Source organism: Phodopus roborovskii, unplaced genomic scaffold (genome assembly GCF_943737965.1).
Source record: "Phodopus roborovskii unplaced genomic scaffold, PHOROB, whole genome shotgun sequence".
Classification (NCBI taxonomy): domain Eukaryota; kingdom Metazoa; phylum Chordata; class Mammalia; order Rodentia; family Cricetidae; genus Phodopus; species Phodopus roborovskii.
The window spans coordinates 20,754,426-20,767,257 of NW_026126448.1; the positions used below are offsets into that span (position 1 = coordinate 20,754,426).

The 12,832-nt window shown below is 53.9% G+C and overlaps 1 protein-coding gene across 2 annotated transcripts in view; it reads left to right on the plus strand.

Moving 5' to 3' along the window:
- Ahdc1 (AT-hook DNA binding motif containing 1) overlaps nt 1-12,832 on the plus strand; it is a 66,262-nt gene that overhangs the window by 36,675 nt on the left and 16,755 nt on the right. For both annotated transcript variants that reach the window (XM_051189014.1, XM_051189015.1), the window contains one exon: nt 7,244-7,425. The gene's annotated coding sequence lies outside the window, so the exon portion shown is untranslated. The remainder of the gene's footprint in view (nt 1-7,243; nt 7,426-12,832) is intronic.

Consider the following 12,832-nt stretch of genomic DNA (forward strand, 5'->3'; position numbering starts at 1 on the left):
TCACCCCCCCCTCGGGCCCCCCCACAACCGCTTCAGCTGTTTATTCTTGGGCTTTAACAATTGGGATTCTGACTTGGAGGAACGGGCGCCCTGCACTGCCCTCTGACCCACCGTCGCCTTGGCAACTGGAGCCCGGTAGGCCTGGGCTCTGCGTTAGGATTACAGATCCTGAATTCACAATCTTGCTTCGCTGCAAGTAGAAGCAGCAGCAGCAGCAGCATGTGGGGTACTGAGGGGGGCAGAGGAGGAAAATCCCCAGGGGACATCCTGAGACACAGGTGGAACCCTGGGAGGGCACATGTGACCTGGGGAAGAGTGCCTCCCTGGGGTTGGGAGAAGCCCAAGAGTCCTGTTTCACTCCAGCATCTTCCATTTGCTCTCTGGAAACTTCCTGATAGAGCCCTGAGGGCAGGGGCGAAGCTTCTTCATCACACATCCCCCTCCCTCCTTAGGCAGCCCCCTACCATGCCCAGAGCTCCAAGTGCCAGCAGACTATGCCCCTGCAGTGCCCGCCGCCATGGCAACAAGCCCCCCCTTCGAAGCCCCCCCCCCCAGCAGCCAACTGCCCCAGCTGAAACCAGAGCCGGTGCATCTGTGAGCCTCATGCCCAGACCCACATTCCGTTTCTGTCCTCTGTCGTCCCCCCCAGTTCTGGCGACATCTCCCCTCCTGCTTGTGCCCCTCCCTCCAGCCCTGCCTGCTCCTGCTGTTCCCCCACACTCTATCCATCACTTAATGGCTCCCCCTTCTCTCCGCCCGTCCCTGAGTGTATCTCACCCTCTAGTCTCTGGGTGTGTCAGTCCCTGTCTCCTGCTGCCTGGGTCGCTGTGCCTAGGCCTGTCTGTGGCAAGCTCCTCCATCTCCCTCGCGCTCCCTCTGTGTGTCTTTGTCTGTGCATCATCCTGCTTCTCTCTCTCTCTCTCTCTCTCTCTCTCTTTGTCTTCTTCCTCCTCTTCACACTCTTCCTGAGTCTTTTTCTTGCTGTTTCTCCTGGCATGTTCTCCCTACCTCTCCCCAGCTCCGTTTCCTATCCCCTCCTTCCTTTCTCCTTAGGCTGTTTTTCTTGCACCCAAGATCTTCCTTTCTCTACCTTGATCTCTCCCTCCTCTTTCTGTCCTCACTGGTTCTCTAAAATTCAGATTTCTTTCAAGACTCCTCCTCTGTTCCCTATTTGGCCATCTCCCTTATAACCACTGGCCAAGGAGCTGAGGGTAGCCCTATAGAGTCACCCCAAAGAAATGTCCCTTTCTAGTAGGTCCTCTGCTCTGAGAGCCCCACTGGGCATGTGTGGTTGAACTTGTAATGGGCAGAGTCTAAAAGTAAAGAGCCTTCAGAAAATAGGGCACTAGATGAAGAACTTGAGGCCTCCTTTGCAGTTTGAGAGGCTGGACATTCCCTATTTGGTCACCCTTCCGCCAGCCCAAGTGGTATGAAGGAGCACTCCCAGGAGCTAAGCTTGACAAAAGCCCTGCCTAGGCCTCACTGATCCTTTCCCCCTGATAGGATGACTATCTCAGGCTATGCCTCAGTTTCCAAACCTGATAACTCTCCAGGTTCTTCAAAGCACTGTGAGTTCTGGGACAAAGTCAGGGTTATGAGGGACAAGAGCTCCAGTAACTGCCCTGCTCACTGGCTCCAGGAGCACTGCTGCCCTTACCAAGAATCTTGGTGGAATCAGGGTCCTGTCTCCTTCAGTGCCAAGTGGAGGGCAGTGCCCACCTCTCCTCAAGACTGGCAGCCACTGTTGTCCATCCCTCTCAGTCTAGACAATGGCCTCTGGCCTTCCTCCTGTCCTCCTCCTTCAAGGGGTGAGCTTTGAGTCATGGGCAAATAGGCCCTAGGGTGGTGAGCCAGCCTCTTGGTATGGTGAGGCCTCATCAGGCAGACAGTTCTGGAACCCTGGGTCTGGACACTACTCACCAAGGGGGTCAGGTAGGGGTTTGCCAGGGGGGCGGGTTGCACGCAAAACATGCTGTGCCCCCTTGGTGGGTGGGTGGGGGAACAAAGCTGGCATCGAGGCCTCAGCTAAAATTAGCTGCTTCCCTGCGCGGGAGCGAGCATGCCTGCCAGCCGCCCAGATCGCCGCTGCCTCGGCAGGCCATCTGTCGCCACGTTTTTTTTGTTTTTTTTTTTTTTTTTTTTTTTTTGCTAAGTCCCCCAGAGCCCCCTAGCTCTAGCCACCCCCCAGGGGCTAGAAGGACTCTTCTCTGAGAATGTTGCTGAAGAGAATTCTGGCCTTTGCTGCAGTCCAGCTGTGTGACCTCAGGCTAGGTCTGTCCCTCTCTGGACTTCCGTACTGTAAGGGGTCCTTGGACACTGCCATCTTAGGTCCCTTAATCCTGTGCAGCAAGTGCTCTTGTGGGTCATGGGGGCAGCAGGGCCATAGGGTGTTTTCCACTTCCTTCCTTTGAGCTGTTGCCCTAATCCGGGGTTCTAAGGTAGTCCAAGTGAAGTTGAGGGTAAAGGTGAGAGGTAGGACAAACTTACATCTGACTCCTTGGTGTTGCTTAAAGCAACCTGTCCTATATCCAATAACACCTCAACACTCCCACCCCACATCTCCAAGTTGCCTTAAAGAAACAGTCCTTGCGGGAGACCAGGCAATGGAGGCAGGGTTCAGCTGACACTGGTCTAGCCTGTCTTTAGGGGGTGTCCAGCTCCTTAGTTATTTCCCTCCCTTCCCCTTCTGCATATACCATGTGATCTTTTTAGGGCAGCTTTATGGGGGTTGGGTGAGATGCAAAGATGAGGGTCCTTGAGGAAGCAGCAGAGAGGAGCCCACTGCCCTCCCCTTCTCTACAGCTGTTTCTGGCCCCAGTACTTCCTTGGCCCCTTCTCTCTCCTTTAAGCCTAAGGCTGAGCTGCTGCTCCAAGGTCACACAGCTTGGCTTGGGAGGTGCGTAGACTTGAACCTGGGCCTCTTGGCTTCTGGCCTCCCTCACCACTCTGGCCAGCAAGCTGGGCCTGTTCCCCAAGTGAGTCATGCTCCTGGACTTTGGCTTCCTTGTCCCTATCCCTAGTTCTGTGGCCTGAAGTTTGGAGAGGGGGCCTTTATAAGGAAGAGGGACAACCTTCATAGCAAAGGGAGTTCAAGCTGCTATCCTCCCTCCTTGAGTGCATTTGAAATGGAATGGGAGCTTGGGAAGGTGAAATTTCCTAGTTGTCTACGTGCCCAGGCAACTTCCTCCCCAGTGCTCCTCTCCCTGCAGCCTGGCTGCTGGGTTACCCCGGCAGGAGGCCACAGTACCTCCCCTCCTGTTGTCCAGGGAGCAAGGTCACACCCAGAGCCCTGTGTGCTTCCACCTCCTCCTGGGGCCAGTAGCGTTTGTCACTGGGGCAACGTGTGGCTGTGCCCGAATCTAGCATTGCTGGGGTGACATTCATGCCCTGTGAGCTGTGACGCTTCTGCAGGCAGAGGACAGACAGTACCACCCAGGCTGGCGACAATGCTGGAGGAGGGATGTGGGTGGGCTGTCACCTGTCTAAAGCAGGCAGAAGTGGTACGTCATATCTAGATGGGGAGAGGGGGGACCTCAGAGGACAAAGTTGTGTCCTGTGATGAGGCTGTTTCGGTGCACGGTATGCGATAGGTTTTCTGTACATTGCACATCCAGTCAGTGGGTAAGAAATACCTGGATAGGTAGGTGGTAATTACACTGTTGTGCAGGGTGACAACTGGACACCTTCCTTGTACCATCTGGGGGTGTCGGATATGACCATCTCATACTTTCAAGGAAGCAACAGGTTATGTGCTTAGTTGCTCCTGTGGGGAAGGTTGTCGGTGACTGTACACCTGCCTCTCTGGCTGTCTTGGGGAGTGGCGTGTATGATTATCTCATGTTGTTGGGATGGTCGGTGAGTTAGGAGCTCATCTCTCACCCTAAAGAGACAACATACTGCCCCGTGCCATGGGGCTGGCAGTTTGTGGGGCTTCCCCATGTAGACCACAAGGCCCCCAAAAGGAACTAAGTAAGCACAATATGAGGTGGGTGTCTTTGTGTCACATGACCTACCTTCTGACCCAAGCGCCAGCCCTTGGGACTGTGCCCCAGGAGAAAGGACCCAGTGTTTTCCAAATGGTGTGGGAGGGGCCTCTGGGGACAGAGAAGGGAGCACTAGACAGGGTTTGCATGAGGGCTGTGTCCCCATAGGCCTAGGGACCCTGTTGCCTGCCTCTTCTGCCCCTGAAACTGTTAAACTAATTAAGGCTGTGGAGCCGCAGGATTAATCGGGGCAGCTCACGCGGGCTGGGGCTCAGGTAGTCGATTAGTGCGCTGCGGAGGATATTGGATTTCTGAACCGCAAGTCAGCACTATTCGGGTCTGTTATCTCCGAGGCTTGAGGGTCAGCAGGCGGGAGGCTCAGGCACTGGCCGCCCCCGCCCACCCGCCACCCGCCTGGGCATCCACTTCCCTGCCTGTGAGGCCCTCACCTCACCTTCCTGCTCTGTCCACCCCACCATCCCCTCCTGGTCTCTCCACTCTCACCTCTCGGGCTGCTTCCTCTCTGACTCTCTCCTTCTTGGCCTGAACTCAGTATCTGTCTGGGACCTAGCCCAGCCTGCCTCTTTGTCCCTGTCCCCCACTGTCTCTGTTCACCTTTCTCATGACCAGCCTCTGTCTTCTGTCCTTGCCTCTCTTCCTTGCTGCCTCTGGTGCTTGCTAGAGAACCCCCCTCCTCTCTCTTGTGTGGTCTCTTCTGGTGTCTGCAACCAGAACAAATCTCCCCCAGCCAACACCCCCGAACAAGGAGGCCAAAGCAGCTAATGGGAAACATGTGATTCTGCCTTGCGCCTGGAGCACCGTGAAGGGAGCCTTAGTCCCAGCCCAACCCTGCTCCCCCTTGCCACATTCCCTCACCACACCCGCCCCCCAGCCTGAATGGGCACAGTTGCGTGTTCCCTAGTTATTTATTGGGGGGGTGGCATTTGTCAACTAGGGAATATCAGGATATAGAGGCTTTGAGGACTGTTGCTCCTTGTCTCCTCAGCCCTCGGCCAGCAGACCCCATGTAGACTTCTCTCACTCACCCACCACATGTAGAAGAGGGCCAAGATTAACTGAGCTATGGGGGGGGGCCTGGGTGGGGGCCAGTTAGTTGATGGGATCAGGGGGCTCAGGCCACCCAGAGTCCCACATTTCCATCTTCCTGGGCCTCCGGGGAACTGTGGAGGTTGGGGCTCCCTGAGGGCTCGGAACTGCTAGGCTGCATTTCTATGCCCACCCAACCACAAGGAAGGGGGGACGGATCAGAGGGAGGCTCTGGCAGGTTGGAATTCTTCTCTGCCTGTGGATAAATTGTCCCTAATCCAGGCTTGGGGAGTTGTCTGGCTCCTACAGAGAGAGAGAGAGAGAGAGAGAGAGAGAGAGAGAGAGAGAGAGAGAGAGGCTCAGGCACTCAGGAGATAGGGAAGAAGGGAGGCAAGCCAGCACATACAACAAACAGTGAACACACACAGAGCCCCACAAAGGTACCACACAAACGCTGAGGCACCATTGTGCTGAGAGGCACATAGACCCTCTCACACGTGATGGCACTGGCACAGATATATAGTGGGGTAACACAGGGACCCAGCAACACACAAATATGCACAGACTCACAATGATAAGGTCATACACATCCACACATGGGAAGATACACCCGCAAGCACACACTGACCATGGCAAAACAAACACACGGGGACACTGTGACCAGTCACGCTGTCACACTATGACCCTGAAAGCCCACAGGAAGGAGAGGCAGAGGTAGGAGGTAGGCATTGCTGATCCGCAGTGACACCAATGCCTGCAGTCACAGGCCTGGAGATTGGAAACCTGCAGGGACAGCAGAGGATCAGCCGCCCGCCCCCACCCTGCTGCCAAACACATACCCAAAGAGCTCTGAGACAGACAGGAGCTGGCCTGGCTCCTGACACAGTGAGATTCAGCAAGCCAGGCACAGTGTGTACATACACAGGCACACTCACAGCTGGGCACACCTGTCCCAGGCTCAGCTAAATACACACACACAGCTGAACGGAATAGAAATCTAGATGGTGCACATATCCAGTATAACTGAAGACAGTTGATTCTTCTAGACTCAGCTTCTAGACTCTAGACATAGACTCAGCTGATACACCAGCCATTACTGATCTAACACATGATCCCAGGTGTGAACTTTACTGTGGTGCTGGGAGTAGAACCCAGGTCTTGCTAGGCAAGTGCTCTACCTCTGGGCTACACCTGAACCCTCTCACATGCATAGTCTTAAGCATGCTGGTGCCAACATTGGCATACAGAGAGGCATGGTAGACAGAGTAAAACCCGGCAACCTCTCACAGGTGTGTGTGTACTCATGGACTGACAGGCATAGTTGTGCATTTATACAGGCAGGGTCTCATATGCACATTCCCAGGCAACCAGAACCTATAAACTTTCCTGAGGCTTGTTTCTTAAACACACATGCAAACATACATACACACACACACCCTTCCCCAGCTTCAGTGCAGACCTCAGGGGACCAACCAATAAGCAGGAAGCAGGGGAGTGGTGAGGAAGGCCATGGTTATTAAGGAAAACAAGAGGTATAACCAGTTGACGCTGGAGATGGGCAAGTGCCGGCCGCATATGCACCTTTATGAAGACTGGCATCCTACCACTCAGAACAGCATCTCACACCTGCACAACTAACAGGCCTCAGCTTCCCTAGAGCTATCTTTCTCTCTGGTTCAGAAGATGTAACCCCTATTCTAGGGATGAGAAAATGGAGAACCATAAAGGATGCTGGATAAGGGAATTTTGCCAAGGCGCGGTTCCCTCCTCTGCCTCTCCTGTCTGCAGTTTGTGCACACATTTGGATACCTAGACATGTGAAGACACCTCTTCCAGATAGGAGCCCAGGGTAGTAAGAGACAGGGACTCAGTGCTGGAGAGATGGCTCAGAGGTTAAGAGCACTTGTTGCTCTTGCCAAGACCTGGGTTCCATTCACAGTACCTATATAGTGGTTCACCGCCATCTGTAACTCCACTTCCAGGGGATCCAGCTTACTCTTGGACCTGTGGGCACAAGGCATGCAAGACACACAAAATATAATTAAATCTTTGAAGAATTAGAGGGTGGGGAGGTACTCGTTTCTGCAGTGGGATAAAGTCAGAGCTGGACTGGTATTCATGAAGCATTCCCTCCTGGTTCGCTGGCCTCTGCCCTCTGCCTGCCTCAGCCTGCTTCCATGCTTATCTTTGGTGTGCTGTGTTTGCATCTACAGATGGGAGCTTGCCTGATCGTCTGCTCATCGGCCTGGACTCCAGAGCCAACCCAGCTGAGTGTGTGCAGAGGGTCCCAGGTGAGGGGCACCGCTCAGGACTCTGCAGAAACCACCTTGGAGAAGCTGATGCTGGTGGAGACAGACCTGTCCTGCTGAGCCAGGCCTCTGCAAAGCCTGCTCAGGTAACTGAGGAAGCCAGCCAGGCCTAGGCCAGCATATCAGGGATCTTCTCTTAGCTTAGCAGAGAGAGACCCTTTAAGCCAAGAAACATTTTGTTTATTGGTCCTTCTCATTATCCAGAAAGGGGAATGGAGACTTGTGGATAGACAGTGAGTCCTTTAGAGTCCTGCCTCTTAGCCCGAGGACTGTCCCTGTTCCTTGATGACCTCAGAGAACTGGGAGGAGAAATGGGTTATGACAGTAACCAGGATTCAGGGCAGAGGTGGAAACCAAGAGTGCCTGATAGTTGCAACTGACCCCCCCCCCCCAGGACACCTCTTTACTGAAGTCTTTGGAAGCACAGAGCTTGGAGGCTAAGATGGGAGGGTATGGTAGTCCAGGTGTGATTGCGTCCGGCTAGGGGCCTGAGCAGTAGGCTCCATCTTTCTCATGGCCCAGGTTAGCCCACCCAGGCTCCCAGCCACAGAGGCCAGGTGGGGCTGCCCTGCCCTATAGAGGCAACTCCCTGAACTGACACATGAAAGCCTCAGGCTCCAGGAAGCTCCTTAGAGTTTAGCCTGCTGGGAACCCCACCCAGCTTCCAAAGGAGCATTCCTGAGGTCTGTAAGGGGGTTGGGCCTCCAGGGATAGGAAGGGTGGGGAGGCAGGGCTGTGGGAGGATGTGAGGCTGTAAATGTTCTGGTACTGGGTTTGTGTGCAAGCAGGTGTGGAGGGCTCTCTGTCCTTAGTGCATAAGGTTGTGTATACAAGAGTTATTATGTAAGTGGGCCTAGGTTGGGAGGATAGGTAAGAGCTTCACATGTGGCACTCTGTAGGGGGGACTGAACTGAATATGTGGCCTGTGCAGATGTGGGTGTGCTAGGTCGTTTCTACCACACAGGGTGCTACTGGAGAGGTGTGTGTGGTCAAGACTCAAACGCTCTCAGGTGGGTTGGTGTGTACTTAGGGTTTTCGGTGCTAGGGAAGGTGGCCTGTGCACATGGCTTCCTTCGTACTTTGGAGGTGGGCTGGGCCAGGCAGGCTGATCTGGGCTCAGCAGTGCCCAGCCTTGTGGCCAAATTGCTGAAGTCACTTCCTTTCCTACAGTGACTTTCCAGGGGGAGGAGTTCTTCCGACCTGGTCGGCAGCAAGGGGCGGGGCAGGACTGGCTTTCTCTGGGGAGGGACGTGGGCGGGGGCGGGAGAGAGGTGGGAGGAGGTGCTAGTGGTACTGGAGGAGGGAGTCCTCTGGGAGACAGAAGGAAAGACAAGGACAGGAGTCTGGAAGGGCCAAGGGCAGGAGGGGATGGGGGTGGAGTGGGGCGGGAAGCGCAGTCCCTGGGTGACCTCGGAGGGAGGAAGGGAGGGCTGCCAGTGGGGTGACCCTCAGGTCCAGTGAGAGCTGGCAGTGGTGCCTACACCTGGTGCCCAGGGCAAGGGGATGGCAGGGGCGGTACAGGGACAGACCTGCTTGCCAGGTGCCCCACTCTGGACAGGAAGAGGGTGGGCGGGGGCTGCACAAAGGAGCTCTGTGTGGCTGGGGATAGGGTAAGGTGGGTTATGCAGTGCTGGACTGTGCTGGGGTCAGGGGAGCTGATGCCTCGGGGGCGGGGCAGGACCAACTCCCCTTGGGGCATCAGTGGCTCCAAGGGGACACCTAGTGGCTAGGGAAGGTAGTGCATCTTGATGACCCGTGAGAAGCTAGGAGAAAGGTTAGAGAACTGATAGTTGAGATAGTTAGGGGAAGCCAGCTAGGCTGAACCTCTGAGTGGTGAAGCAAGAGAATTCCCAACAAAACCAAATTTACATAACAGCAAAACTGAGTGGCATGGCTGTGTGTCCTTAATGGTATGACTAAGCCGCTCTGCTCACATTTAAATCTAAAATAAGTGACTGGTTCATTGTTTTGCTGTGACCTGAGGCTGGAATCTGCTTGCTAGAAGATCTGTATGTTGGGTGGGACTGGATGCTAAAAGGAAGGGAAGACGGAGTTCTTGAGAAGGGAGCATGGCTGATCCTGGGAGGTAAAGCCTCAGTGGAGAAGAGAGGTCCTGAGGAAGGTTTCAGAACAGCAGGGTTTCCCACTGCTAGGAGGCCTGGGCCATCCTTGGGCCTCCCAGCTGAGGGAGATGGGGGGGTGCATGCAGGCTGCAGGGAGGGTCATGAGGCCGGAAGTAAGAGCTGGGGCTGGCAGCTTGGCTCCCCTGGGGAGGTTAGGGGTGGGTGAGGGGAGGAGGGCTGGGGAAGGGGTGGGGTGGTCACGGCCACAGCGGGGGAGGGTGGGGCTGGGGATCAAGGATGTGGGCTGGTGCTTCCCGGCACTGTGCTCTGCAGGTTGGGGCCCCCCCTTCTAGCCAGCTGGTGTCCCTGTGGGCAAGCTCAGACACTGACCCTGGAGCAGAAGAGCAGACAGAGGGCCCTTTTGACTTTTCATTCACAGACTTGGGCTAGGTGGTACCTTTGAGAACAGGCCAAGAGAGTGGCTGCCTGTTGGGGTGTGGTGGGAAACGGAGCCAACGGCTTCCCTCAGATCCTGAAGGCTGCAGAAGAGCAGTGGACAGTCAGGAGGATGTGGCCAAAGGTCTTCATGGGTGGGTGGAGCAGAAGCAACCACTGGGGAGGTTTGTCTCTTCTGCCAAGATCACACCCTCAGGCCCCAAGTGGGAGGCCTCTAGAGCAGGAAGGGCTGCTGAGCCCTGCCCACAGCAAGGGAGGAATGGTGGCTGCTGGTAGGTAGCCCTGAAAGCCAGGTCAAGCTTATTGATGGAAGATTGACCTGATGATTACAGAGTCTGAGCTGTTTCCACACTTTGAGGCAGGGTCTTATTCTGTAGCCCTAACTGTCCTAGAACTGGTTTTGAACTCAGAGATCTGCCTGCCTCTGCCTCCTGAGAGCTGAATTTAAAAGTGTGCCTTTGCCATGCTTTTCCTATACTCTAAAGGCGTGATGTTCTCTTTTCAAAAACAGCAGTACTAGCTAAACTCACTGGGCATGGTGGTACACGTTTGTGTTTTCAACACTGGCAGAGCAGGAGGGTAGCTGCAAGTCTGAGGTCAGCTATGTCTACTTGGTAATTTCTAGGCCAGCCACGACTCTAAGTCAATCCAGAAAGAAAGGGGGTGGGGTGGGCTTGAAAATGTAGCTAAGTTGGTAGAGTATCTGCCTACCATGCACAGAGCCCTGGGTTCAATCTCCAGCACCCACAGAAACTGGGTGTGGTGGTGTACCCTGTGATCTCATTAAGGAGGTGGAGTCAGGAGGTTTTCCTTGGTTGCACAGCTGCCTGTTAGGCCAGCGTGATGTACATAGAGAGTTCCAGGTTACATTGTGAGAGGGTATGTGTAGAGAGAGGGGAGGTGAGAGAGAGAGAAGCAGTCCTGAGCTTAAAGGGGTTACAGGTCCATAGCTAGGAGAGATCAGAGCCTTGAGTTAGCAGGTACGGGGAAGGCAGAAGGATGAGGCCTGGACAGTGGACAGAAATGGAGACTGACCTGGATGAACAACAGAAGGGTCCTTCATGTCCCATTTGTGGCCTCAAGCGAAGTCTCCTAAGCTTTTCCCATTTGGGTCTCCTCTTGGGTAAAATGGCACTGGCGCACAGGATACCCACTGAGGGAGCAGATCATAACACAGCTTCCCAGATGTCCCTCAGATGTGTGAGTCAGGCCCTCCTGGACTAGGGCCTGGGTATCTGGAGTGTTACACAGCTCCTTCGCTCCCCCAGCTCAGGGTTTGGAAGCCAATGGCTTAGATAATTTCAGTGTTCCTCCCAGCCTTAAATTAGACCACAGCTCGAGAAAGAGCCTTTCTAGAAGTGGCTGAAGGGTTGTTGCAGGAGCTAAGAGTGGGAGAGAGACTTTGGCCTTAAGAGCTTCAGGAACTCTGCCTCGGAACAGCTGTGAGGCTTCAGGCGAGTTTCACAAGGGCTCTGGGCCTGTTTGCTCTGTAGCTCCAGGATAATAAGCCATGCATGCCGCTTGGGTTGCTGTGAGGACTTGGTGGGTCATGTATATGGATTGCAAAGTTCTTTCTGCCCACTACTCCTATGGGCTGCATTCCTTTCCAGATGTGGAGAGATGTAGTGAGAGGAACAGAGAGCCTTACCCTGGTGATACTTAGAATGTCAGTGAATTACATAGCACTGTCTACCTCAGGGGCTCACAAGAATGTCTTTTCCTACAGTGTCCTCTCCCTGAGTCAGCCCTACGTTCTCCCTGTGGGCCAGCACTAGGCAATATGGCAACCTGTCCTTAGAGCATAAACCGATGATCCAGGACCAAACACTAGGCAGGGGTCGGAGGCTACTCTCTGAGACCATTCAGCAGTTAGTGCTCATGTGGCTGAGGTCCTGTTTCCTGTTCAGCTCTGAGTCTTCAGGCTCCTTTGGGACTCAAACAGGCCTAGCTCTAAGTCCCAGCTCTGCCCTGACCAGCTCAGAGTCACTCCGTAAATATTTATGTAGCATCCATAGCTCAGGCTCTGGGGTCAGAGGATACAGCAGTAAACAAGACTGTGTGATCCCTGCCCCTAAAGAACCCACAGTCTCAAGGGAGACACACTAAATAGCCAGTCACACAAGTAGTTGATTACACTTGTGATAAGTACTATGAAGGTGAAATAGATAGACTCCAAGAAGACAGACAGGGACTGGACTGAAGGCTGCACGTGACATAGAACTTCAGAGACTCTCTGAAGGTCTACCTTTTTTGGGGGGGGGGTCAAGACAGGGTTTTTCTGTGTAGCCCTGGCTGACCTGGAACTCACTCTGTAGATCAAGCTAGCCTTGAACTCAGAGACTGCCTGCCTCTGCCTCCTAAGCACTGAGATTAAAGGCTTGCGCCACCCGCCGCCGGGCTACTTTCTACCTTCTTGCCACTGATCTTCCTTCAGCATCTTTGTTGGGTTTAGAAAAGAATAAGAAAAAAACTTCATGAGAGCCAGATATGGTAATGCACATCTGTAATACTCCCTGTCCACTGCTCTGTCCTGAAAAACAGGGCTGCTAAGATGGCTCAGTGTCTAAAAGCTCTTGTCATTTGCCCTAACAATGTGAATTTAGTTCATGGGACCCACAAGGAGAGAACTGACTTCTGCAAGTTGTCCTTTGACCTCCATACATATACAAGCATGTACGTGCACATGCGTGCGCGCTCACACACACTTAAAATGTAACAAAATAATAGCTGAAGAGATAGCTTAGCAGTTAAGAGCATTGGCTGCTTGCAGAAGGTCCTGGTTCAGGGTCCAATACCCACATGGTGGCTCACAACCATCTATAACTCCAGTTTGGTGGTCTGATGCCCTCTTCTCACCTGGGGACCAGGGCACACACATGTTTTATGTATATACACACACATCTGTGCAGGCAAAACAAACATATAAAGTAAAAATAACGTTTTTGTTTTGTTTTTAATGTAATACTTGTGAACT